The sequence below is a fragment of the Salvia hispanica genome, chromosome 2 (assembly GCF_029641045.1).
Source record: "Salvia hispanica isolate PSC_SH4W2 chromosome 2, Shi_PSC_v1, whole genome shotgun sequence".
Taxonomy (NCBI): Eukaryota; Viridiplantae; Streptophyta; class Magnoliopsida; order Lamiales; family Lamiaceae; genus Salvia; species Salvia hispanica.
The window spans coordinates 32,495,686-32,508,195 of record NC_142693.1 but is presented as its reverse complement, the minus strand read 5'-3'; positions in this window follow the sequence as shown (position 1 = coordinate 32,508,195).

The following is a 12,510-nucleotide window of genomic DNA, read 5'->3' as shown; positions in this document are numbered from 1 at the left end:
CATCTATGGCAACATTCAACATCTTTGAATAATTATATTCAACTAAACCAAAACTAGGAAATAGGTATGAGCTGTCAGTAATCATCATTCATTGAATAAATTAAACTGGCTAGGTATTGTCAGCATCTATGTTGAATAAATTCAACAAAATCAATACTAGAAAAGGGATCAACAAAATACCAAGATTATATTTAGATAAAGGGATCAACTTATTTTATCCATATCAATATTATATTAGCATATCTTCTGAAATCAAGTCATAGAATATAGTATAAGCTCCGTTTTGAATTTTCTCAGTAGATTCTTTCTCAAATTGAAAAGATTTAGATTTTGAATTTAATAGGAGATTTGCTTAATTAATAAATGGGAAATTGGTCTCTAAAATCATGAACTTTGCCCAAAATTTGGTATTTCCCATGAACTTTGAAATTGGTATATACGATCACGAACTTTGCATTTTGTTTGGTATTTCCCATGGCATGTTTATTACTATATTTGACTAACTTACGAGGCTTTTATCATACTTGACACAATTAAATCAACGTGGTTTTCAACGTGACTTTTTATGCTACATGTTATGAACTTAAAAAATGGTTTCAAATATTATAAAACATATCACGGTTGCCTATGTTAAATAAGATTTTGATGAAAATATCTTATTTGAGTGAATTTGGGAAATACCAAACAAAATACAAAGTTCGTGATATTATATACCAATTTCAAAGTTCATGGGAAATACCAAATTTTGGGCAAAGTTCATGGTTTTAGAGACCAATTTCCCTTAATAAATTTATAATGGTTCTCAATAGTCATAACTCATAACAGCCATATATAGACGCATTCATTCAGATTTTGCATTTAATTGGAGATTTGTTTAGCTAATAAATTTAACTTGGCTATCCATTAGTCATAACATCCATTGATACATTAATTATGTTGTGATAAATTATTTAACTTTCGTCATTTAACTCTACACAACACTTAAATGCATTGATTTGTAAGTTTTATCTGTTAAGTTATGTCGTGATAAGTTATCTATCTTTCATCAAATAACACTATATAAACTTCATAAACATAAAATGGAGAGGCTATGAACTAATTAAAACATGACTCTCCAATTCAATTCAATAATACTGATCTTAGGCTTTTATATATTATTAAGTGTTCCCACTGAAGGATTTGATCGACGGGGTCCAGAATGTCTTACGGTTGTGCCTCCGCCTCCGGATTGTCTGGATACATTTTATCGTGAAATGTGCAAAGATAGAGATGCTTCAGTAGATGTTTCGTATAATTGTTGCGGCTACTTTATCGACACACTTGACTATGAATGTTTCATTTTCGTCCTCGTTAAACAATTTGAGAGTATGCACCATTGCGATGATAAGCTAGGTACTGGAAGGGGTCAAGCCATTTGGGACAAGTGCTATGGCTACACAATACTGTAATAATATGTACACTACATATATATAGCGGCTGTTGAAAATAAAAATACATATGATGTTATAATATCACATCTTCTAATTCTACTACTCCATATAATTGTCAACTTACTTTTATCAAGGTTAATTAATAATTTTGTATGAGTTTAAGCAATGCTATAAACAACATACCAAACACAATCAAAATAATCTCAACAATTTCACATATAATATTATCATAGGTTTACTTATCTAAGTAACCATGGATACCAAATACACACTAAGTTGAGGAAAAATCCTAGTACCAGTATTTCAAACCAGTTCATGGAGATAATGATTCAATTCAAATATGTAGATGCAGAAACTGATATTGGAACATCATACTATTGTTATTCACCTCAACACAATTTTTATGTTGGAACAGCAAAACAGGTTAGGGTACTTTTGTATTAGATGGCTTCACTTGAATGCCATCTAAGTCTTAATTAAATAAACACTATTTTGGACAAGTGCAATGGCATCTACCTATAGGGTTGTTGAGAATAAAAATACATGTAATGTTATAATAACACATCTTCTAATTCTATGATATAATTATCTATTCTTACTTTTATGAAGGTTATTTAGTACTCCCTCTGTCCCGCTTTAGCAGTCCCATTGACTTTTCTGCACTCGTTTTATAAAAATGATAATAAATAGTTAAAGTGGAGAAATAATAAAGTAAAAAAGAGAATAATGTAGATAAGACTCTTCTCTACATTATTCTCTTTTTTACTTTATTATTTCTCCACTTTAATTATTTATTATCATTTTTATAAAATGAGTGCAGAAAAGTCAATGAGACTGCTAAAAGCGGGACGAAGGGAGTAATTTTGTACCAAGGCTTTAAACAATGCCATAAACAACATAGCAAACGCAGACTATAAAAATAATCTCAGCAATTTCACATATAATATTATTCTCTTAGGTTTACTTATCTAATTTGTGATATCTAAATTTATGGAGTATTATTTCTTATCTATTGTTGTTATAATCATGAAATAAATTATTCCATTTTTATGATATTTTTGTATTTTATTACAGACAATTCAACAAGCTGTGGGTGATTGGTATTTTGAAAGAAGTAGTGTTGTACTCGTAGACACTCAAAACTTATCTCCAATTAACTAACAGTTTGAATCAGTAAGATCACTTCTTTCCTTCACACCTTGTTCTCTTAATTATCCATTCCGCTCGATCTTGGAATCTCGTACTAGCTCACCTCACTGTTTTCTTTACTGTAGCCTCTTGTTTTGAGAATCCTCATTTTAGTGAATGTAGGAGAGAACTAGCAAGTCTGAGGTTTTACATATTGTTGCTTAGCTATCTCTGCTCTCTTTATCATCTGTTTTTTGCCTTATATAATTGATTGCATAATGCATCACACCTTCTCAAAAGGGTAGAAAATTGGATCATTTTGATTCGGAGGTTGAATTAGTATCTTTCTTTTGAAGGCTGGACATGTTTTGAATTCGGTTGATTGGAACTCATTGTATTTTTACTAATCTGTTTGTTTCTTCTTGATATTGGAATTGTTTTCGTCTGTGTTACCGTTAGTCTTTGCTAACGAGCTCAATTTTGTTCCTAGATGATAGTCTCTAACAGTGATCCGGTTGTTTGGGGAAGGCGATGACTACGAAAATGGAGACTGTGACAAACCTAACTCAATGCAGTTGGAAAATGAATTTCTTCTGAACTCATTGCTGACTGAAGTTAGTGTGTAATGGACAAGAATTTAGGGTTTAGGGTTATATGTGCAGTATCTCTTGCCCAACAAAATACCAAGATTATAATTAGATAAAGGGGTCAACTTATTTTATCCATATCAATATTATTTTAGCATATGTTCTGTAATCATGTCATGGAGCATAATATAAGCTTATTCTTGACTTTTCTTTCTCAAGTCGAAAGGATTTGGATTTTGTATTAATAGGAGATTTGATTAGCTAATAAATTTAACTTGGTTCCCCCATTAGTCATAGGACTCACAACAGCCGTAGAAGCATTAATTAATTTAGATTTTGCGTTTTATTGCGAATAAATCTCACTTGGTTCTCATTAGTCATAACATCCATAGATGCATTGATTTTGAAGTTTCTTCAATTAAATTATGTTGTGATAAATTATCTTTTACTTGTGCACAACACTTAAATGCATTAATATGTAAATTCTGTCGGTTATTTTATGTTATGATAAATTATCTGACTTTCATCATATAACTCTAAACGCTTAAATGTATTGATTTGTAAGTTTCGTCGGTTAAATTATGTTGTGATAAATTATCTATCTTTCGTCAGATGACTCTATATAAACTTCATAAACAAAAAAATGGAGAGCTATATAGCAATTAAAACATGACTCCCCAATTCAAGCCGATATTTCTGATCCTAGGTTTTTATATATTAAGTGTTCTCATTGAAGGTTATGATGCCGCAAGTCCGGAATGTGTTAAGTATTTGCCACAAGAATGTGTAAGTCGATTTTACCTTGAAATGTGTGAAGATACATATGCTTCAGTAGACATTTCGGAATACTGTTGCAGCTTCTTATCATTTAACTATGACTGCTTCTTTGACGTCCTCGTTAAAAAAGTTGTGGATATGCACCTTTGCGACGATAATCTAGGTGCTGGCAGGGGTCAAATCATTTGGGACAAGTGCTATGACCACCCAACGCTGTAATATATACACTACATATAGCGGTTGTTGAAAATTAAAATACATATGATGTTATAATATCACATCTTCTAATTCTACTATATAATTGTCAACTTACTTTTATCAAGGTTATTTGGTATACTAATTTTGTATGAGTTTAAGCAATGCTATAAACAACATACCAAACACAATCAAAATAATCTCAACAAACAATGCTATAAATAACATACCAAACACAATCAAAATAATCTCAACAATTTCACGGACAATTTCGGTTGATTGTATTTCTACCAGAGACGAAGCCAGAAACTTTATATTGGGGGGCCTGAAGCTTAGGTACTTTAGTGTTGGCATTGCCGAAATTTTTTGTAGCATCGGCAATGGTAAATTGCAAAAGATATACTAGTAGATGAATAATGAGAGAAAAAAAAAAGAGAATATACTATATGCTTATTATAAACTAGAAATATGTATATGCTTATTATTGTTACAAAACAAGGTGCAAGTAAATTACAATATAAAACTAAAAAAAAATATATGCAAATAACATAGCAATGAGAGTAAAACTATTAGACATAATAGTGCAAGAAAATAAAACAAGGATATTTTTTTTTGGATTGATAAGCAGAAGGATTTGAACTTGGAAACATAATATTGTAAGAAAATAAAACAGATTCTTGGAAGTCAAAGTGTAAAAAAAATGATTTGTGACTGAATGAATTGAACTTTGGGAACATAAAAAACATACTCCTAGACTAAAAATTGACCGATTGCAGGCTGTGGGATTCGGACTCGGGTTAGTCAGAACACTGACTTGGTCAGAACACTGACTCAATGTTTATAATCTCAATCTCAGTCTCAATCTCAATCTCAGTGGCCCCCTAGGCCCCATTGTGGCTTCGTCACCTAAATTTTCTACTAATTTGTTTGTTTCTTCTTGATATGGAATTGTTGCCAGTCTTGCTATTATTCCCCGTTGTTAACGAGCTCAATTTTGTACCTTGTCTCTTAACAGTGAGCCGGTTGTTTAGGGAAGGTGATGAATACGAAAATGGAGACTGTTGAACTCAGTGCTTACTGAAGTTAGTGTAATGGACAAGAATTATATGTGCAGTATCTCTTATAGTTAGATAAAGGGCTCAACTTATTTTATCCATATCAATATTATTTTAGCATATCTTCTGAAATCATGTGATGGAGCATAATACAAGCACATTCTTGAGTTTTATTTGTCAATTGTACTTCATAGGAGATTTGCTTAGCTAATAAAGTTAACTTGATGCATTAATTTAGATTTTGCTTTCTATTGGAGATCAAGCATTTGATTATTGAAGAAGATAGGATTAAATTATGTTTGTCTGGGAAACCAAACTAGGCCCAAAAGGATTAATCATCACTTTGTAGTTCGTGCTATTCCCGTGATTTAATTTCTTATCCACCCACTATATTTGCAAAGAACACCCACTTTACAAAATAAAGGGTCAACTTATATTTAGAGAAAGTGGTCAACTTATATTACCCATATTACTGTATCAGTACTCTCTCCGTCTGTCATTAGGAGTCTCGGTCACTTTTGCACACTCATTTTATAAAAATGACAATAAATAGTTAAAATGGAGGAATGTTAAAGTAAGAGAGAGAATAATATTGAAACGAGTCTTCTTAATATTATTCTATCTTACTTCACCATTTCTCAACTTTAACTATTTATTATCAATTTTATAAAACGAGTGCACAAAATTGACTGGGACCCCTAATGACGGATGGAAAAAGTATTATTTTAGGCTTTTAGCATATCTTTAGTAATCAAAGTCATAGACTCCTATTCAAGTTTTCTTTTGCGATTCTTTCTTAAGACGTACTACTACTTCATAAGATTTAGATTTCGTATTTAATACTCCCTCCGTCCATAAAAATAGATCACTTTTGCTATTTTGGGACATCCGAAAAATAGATTACTTTCTAAAAATGGAAAATTTATCTCTCATACTTTTCCCACTTTTTCTTCCCTCTCTTATACTTTACTCACTTTTTCTTCCCTCTCTTATACTTTACTCACTTTTTCTCCCTATCTCTCTTACTTTACCTACTTGTTCTCCTCTTCTCTTACTTTACTAATTCTACATTAAAACTCGTGCCGAACAATAATAGATCTATTGTTTGTGGACAGAGGGAGTAGGAGATTTGTTTAGCTAATAAATCTCACTTGCTTCTCATAATCTCATTAGTAATATGACTAATAACAGCCATAGATGCATTGGATTATCAAAATCCGACTGTTTTGAGGTTTTGCCTCCGGATAGTCTGAGTTACTATGAAATGTGGGAAGATGCATTTGCTCTAGTAGACGTTTCGGTCAAATGTTGCAACTTACTTCATCGACACACTTAACGCTGGTTGCTACTTTTATTTTCTCGTTAAACAATTTGAGAGTATGTACCTTTGCGACGATAATCTAGGTGCTAGCAGGGGTGAAACCATTTGGGACAAGTGCAATGGCATCTATAAATAGGGATAGTAGAAAATAAAAATACATATAATGTTATAATCACACATTTTTTAATTCTACGATATAATTGTCTTTTCTTTCTTTTATAATAATCATTTCCACTCATTTTTACTATATTTTCTAATCCCGAGACGAGACAACTTATGCCAATTTGTCGTGGGCGAAGGGAGTAGTAATTTTCTCTATTTGGATTCCAATTCTATTAATAATACTCTATCCATTTTATTCTTTTATTATACTCCCTCCGTCCACGAATAAGAGTCCCGTTTTTCCATTTTTATCCGTCCACGTATAAGAATCCCGGTTCATAATTATCATAAATGGTAAAGAGACCCCACATTCCACTAACTCATTCCACTCACATATCATTTAAAACTAATACTATATACAAGTGGGACTCCTATTCCACTAACTTTCTTCCCCCCACTTTTTTTAACATTTTTTAAAACCCGCGTCATTTAAAAATGAGACTCTTAATCATGGACGGAGAGAGTATATTCTTAACTGTGAAATAGTAGAACCTAGTGTAGTACGGGATTACGGGCTTAAGCAGGTTCATTGTGAGCAATTAACTAAATTCAACAAAAATCTACGAAATTCAAACCTAATTCATTTTAATGAATTTATAGACAAAATAGATGTTAGATATATTTTCGATAATATATTCAACTAAACCTAAACTAGGAAATAGGTATGAGCTCTGTCAGTAATCATCACTCATTGAATAAATTAAACTAGCTAGGTATTGAGTGAAACATGTTAATTGTCAGCATCTATGTTGAATAAAAAGTATAGGCCAAAATTGGTTCTGAACATATGATCATTTTATCTTTTTGGTTCTAAAGTTTATATTTTGGATTTTTTGGTCCTGCACATATAGAAATGTGATCATTTTGGTCCTCCGTCAATATTTCCGTTAAAAACTAACGATCAACTTGACTTTGACTAAATTAAACTCTTAATTCTGATTTTTAATTCACTAATTAATATCCTAATTATTTTAACAAATATCTATTTAAAATTAGAATTAAAAATAATTCTAATGGAAGGAGATTAATTAGTGAATTATTGATTGATTAGGCGCAATCGGAACTCACCGGCGACGCGATACCCAAAGCGAATCCCCCATCCTGATTCGGTTTGCACGCTCCACCTCCACCCATCCGTTGAAAAATGTTTTCTTCTTTCTCTTTAATTCCAATGCATATTCAACTCCATTTCCATTTCCATTTCCAATTGTCGTCCCAACCATCACAGCACCATCATTTTCCGCCAAAGTTTCTCTCTCTGCGTCAGTTAGAAACGCCATCAACGTGTCTATGTTCGCTCCGGTGATCCTCAACTGACTGCCGCTGCACGTAGCTTCTGAATTTGTAAGCGTCTTTTCGAATAACAAATCTTGCCTGGAATTTGGCCTTCTTCTTCTTACGTTGGAATTGGGGCTTCCTCTTCTGGATTAGGGTTTGCTGGAATTGGGGCTGCTTCTTCTTGATTGGGGTTTCTTCTCGCTAACTTCCTTTCTCTTGAATTTGAAGCCTCATCTTTCTCTTGCTCATCATCCAATTCTTACTTCAATAAACAATGCTCTAGCTTAGCTACGAGATTAATTTGGTGTGTAATCAATCAATCTGTTGCTGACGATCTCCGTCAATAATTCATTAATTAATCTCCTTCTATTAGAATTATTTTTAATTTTAATTAAATGAATATTTGTTAAAATAATTAGGAGATTAATTAGTGAATTAAAAATCAGAATTAAAAGTTTAATTTGGTCAAAATCGGGTTGACCGTTAGTTTTTAACGAAACTATTGACGGAGGACCAAAATGATCAAATTTCCATACGTGCAGGACCAAAAAATCCAAAAGATAAACTTTAGGACCAAAAAAATAAAATGGTCATATATTCAGGACCAATTTTGGCAATTACTCTTGAATAAATTCAACAAATTCAATACCTAGGAAAGGGATTAACAAAATATCAAGATTATATTTAGATAAAGGGATCAACTTATTTTATCCATATCAATATTATATTAGCATATCTTCTGAAATCAAGTCATAGAGTATAGTATAAGCTCCGTTTGAGTTTTCTAAGTAGATTCTTTCTCAAATTGAAAAGATTTAGATTTTGTATTTAATAGAAGATTTGCTTAGTTAATAAATTTACAAAAATGTTTTGGAGACATGATGTCTAAGACATAATGAGGTTAAAGTAGTAATTATGCATTATATTTTATTTTTAATTAAAATTATTGTGTGTCTATATACTCCATTGCCCTTGCATTTATGATTATCTATGTATAGGAGTATTAATTAAGATCTCAATGCTTAATTACACAAGATATAAATGGAAGTAGTTGTGACCCACTTTCAATTTTACCACTCTTGATTCTTAATCCTTTTTTAAAAAATTCACTTGTACGCTTGAAAATATGAAAAATGAAAGAAAATAAGGATAAGGAAAAATTTATCACTTTGACCATCTTTTTTTTCGTTAATTAATAATGAAAAACTAATAAAATTGATAATTTAAAATTTATTAAATTTTTGAATGGTTATGTAATTTTATAAAATAGTAGTATTAAATTTAAAACTATGTTCAGCATATCTGTCAACTAAATTAACGTATTCTTTTGGAAATTTATTCACAATTTATTGTCTCTTTATCTCTCTAATTTTTTCATTAATTTTTGATATGTTATGTTGAATCTCAATAAAAAGTACTCCAATAACAGTTATTTAAAATTTATCACGTGTTTTTAACTCAGTTATTTAATATTTTAAATATTATTTACTATTTTCTGTTTTTGTTTTTATGATATTAGGTAAACTTTGCAAAATTAAAAATTTGATATTTTACTTTGTTCATACTAATTAAGTTTATGATTTTGATTTTAATTCATTACTTCTCAAAATTGTAATATAACTAAATCCTTTGGTATTGGAACGTTGCATCAAACCTCCGACAAAAAGTTACATATTCTTAACTAATCTATTTGGCATTTTAAAGTCATATAATTATTATTTCTCCTTTTTTCTAAAATATTAGAATTCTAAGGCTTGACTATTTCATTGAATATACTAAATTTGATATGTGCCATATTAATACTAATTGAGTTTACTGTTTTATTTTTAGAATATCATAAGATTAATTTCATTTTTAAATTTTTTAACAATTTTTAATTTTAAAGTTACAATCAATTTCCAATGCATACCGTTGTTTTTACATTCTTAAATCTAACTTCAATATCTTAAACTCAAATTTAAAAGAAAAACTACAATCGTTTTAGAATAAATCACAAAACCCTATATAAATCAGACTATAACTCCAATGCATAATGTATTTTTGCACATTCATAATTTCAATTTCTCATAATAATAACTAAAATATAAAGAATTGTAACAAATTTACAAGTTTTATCATCGTTGAATTAAATGGAATATAAAAAGTTTGAAAATGCCAAAAAGATAGAATTATTAAGTTTATTTGAATTTAATAGGAAGAAAAGTTGTAATAATATATTATAGATTATGATTAATAAGAAAATTATAAAAAGAAACTCTATGGAGTATTAAAAATATTTCATACTACTATTTGTTTATTGAAAATTTTGTTATAAATTTAGTATTGATAAATAAAATTTAGACTTAATATTAAATTTTTTGACAGAAAACTTTTTATTGAAAGAAAACGTTTTGCTTTTAAAAATTGATAACTCATTTATTTTATACACAAGTTAAAATTATTAATATTAGATAACGAAATATTTTTTTAAATTCCAATCTTGTCGTATGTATATATCCAAAGAAGTGTATTAATGTGTATTAAGAATTTTATATTATGTGAAACTATCATAAAATAATGGTTTAAATTTACTTAATATAGCATTATGGTAAATTAGTCATGATATAAAATATAGCTATGTCAAAGTGACATAGGAGTATTATGTCATGCAGATATTATGTCTCTAAATCACTACTCATAAATTTATAATGGTTCTCATTAGTCATAACTCATAACAGCCATATAGAGACGCATTAATTCAGATTTTGCATTTAATTGGAGATTTGTTTAGCTAATAAATTTCACTTGGCTATCCATTAGTCATAACATCCATAGATACATTAATTATGTTGTGATAAATTATTTAAGGCAAAACACATTCTTAGGTCCTTATTAATCAAAATGTTTATTAGATCCTCGTACAATTTTTTCATTTTAATAGGTTCTTATACATTTCTCATAAATTTCATCACATCCTCGTACAATTTTTTCGGTTTAGTAGGTCCTTATACTTTAATTATACTAACTTTTATTAGGTCCTTATACAATTTTTTATTTTAAGATATTCTTTTACATTTATTTTAGATAATAATTTATATTTAATTAAATTTAATGAACTTTTTACTTTTACGCTATAACTTATCTTATGATTATAAATATTCAGGGAAACGTATCTTTCAATATAAATATAAATAATCAATTGAAAATTTGGATAGTTATTCTAAAAAAAATTTCGATTTTAATCTTCAATTATCATGGTTAATCTTTTTATTATTCTCTACAACTTATTGAGATTATTGGATAACAAGATGATATTATATTTATAGACTATGCTAAATTAAAAAATGGAATATTAAAAAGTTCACTAAGTTTAATTAAATTTAGATTATTATCCAAGATAAATGTAAAAAAGTCCCTAAAATAAAAGATTGTACAAGGACCTAATGAAAGTTATGATAAAAGTATAAGGACCTACTAAAACGAAAAATTGTACGAAGACCTGATAAAAATATTGTGAAAAGTATAAGGACCTATTAAAACGAAAAAATTGTACAAGGACCTAACGACCATTTTGACTAAAGTATAAGAACCTAAGTATGTATTTTGCCATTAGTTAACTTTTGTCATTTAACTCTACACAACACTTAAATGCATTGATTTGTAAGTTTTGTCTGTTAAGTTATGTCGTGATAAGTTATCTATCTTTCATCAAACAACACTATATAAACTTCATAAACATAAAATGGAGAGGCTATGAACTAATTAAAACATGACTCTCCAATTCAGGCTATGAACTAATTAAAACATGACTCTCCAATTCAATTCAATAATACTGATCTTAGGCTTTTATATATTATTAAGTGTTCCCACTGAAGGATTTGATCGACGGGGTCCAGAATGTCTTACGGTTGTGCCTCCGCCTCCGGATTGTCTGGATACATTTTATCGTGAAATGTGTGAAGATAGAGATGCTTCAGTAGATGTTTCGTATAATTGTTGCGGCTACTTTATCGACACACTTGACTATGAATGTTTCATTTTCATCCTCGTTAAACAATTTGAGAGTATGCACCATTGCGATGATAAGCTAGGTACTGGAAGGGGTCAAGCCATTTGGGACAAGTGCTATGGCTACACAATACTGTAATATGTACACTAGATATAGCCGCTGTTGAAAATAAAAATACATATTATAATATCACATCTTCTAATTCTACTATATAATTGTCAACTTACCTTTATCAAGGTTATTTAGTAATTTTGTAGTCTGAGTTTAAGCAATGCTATAAACAACATACCAAAACACAATCAAAATAATCTCAACAATTTCACAGATAATATTATCATAGGTTTACTTATCTAAGTAACCATGGATACCAAACCAAATACACACTAAGTTGAGGCGCATTGACTTCAATCCAGTTTATATACTAGTATGTTTCGAAAAATCCTAGTACCTGTATTTCAAACCAGTTCATGGAGATAATGATTTAATTCAAATATGTAGCTGCAGAAACTGATATTGGAACACTATACTATTGTTATTGAGCTTAGCACAATTTTTAACGAACAATCTGATGTTTAAAAAAATATAGATG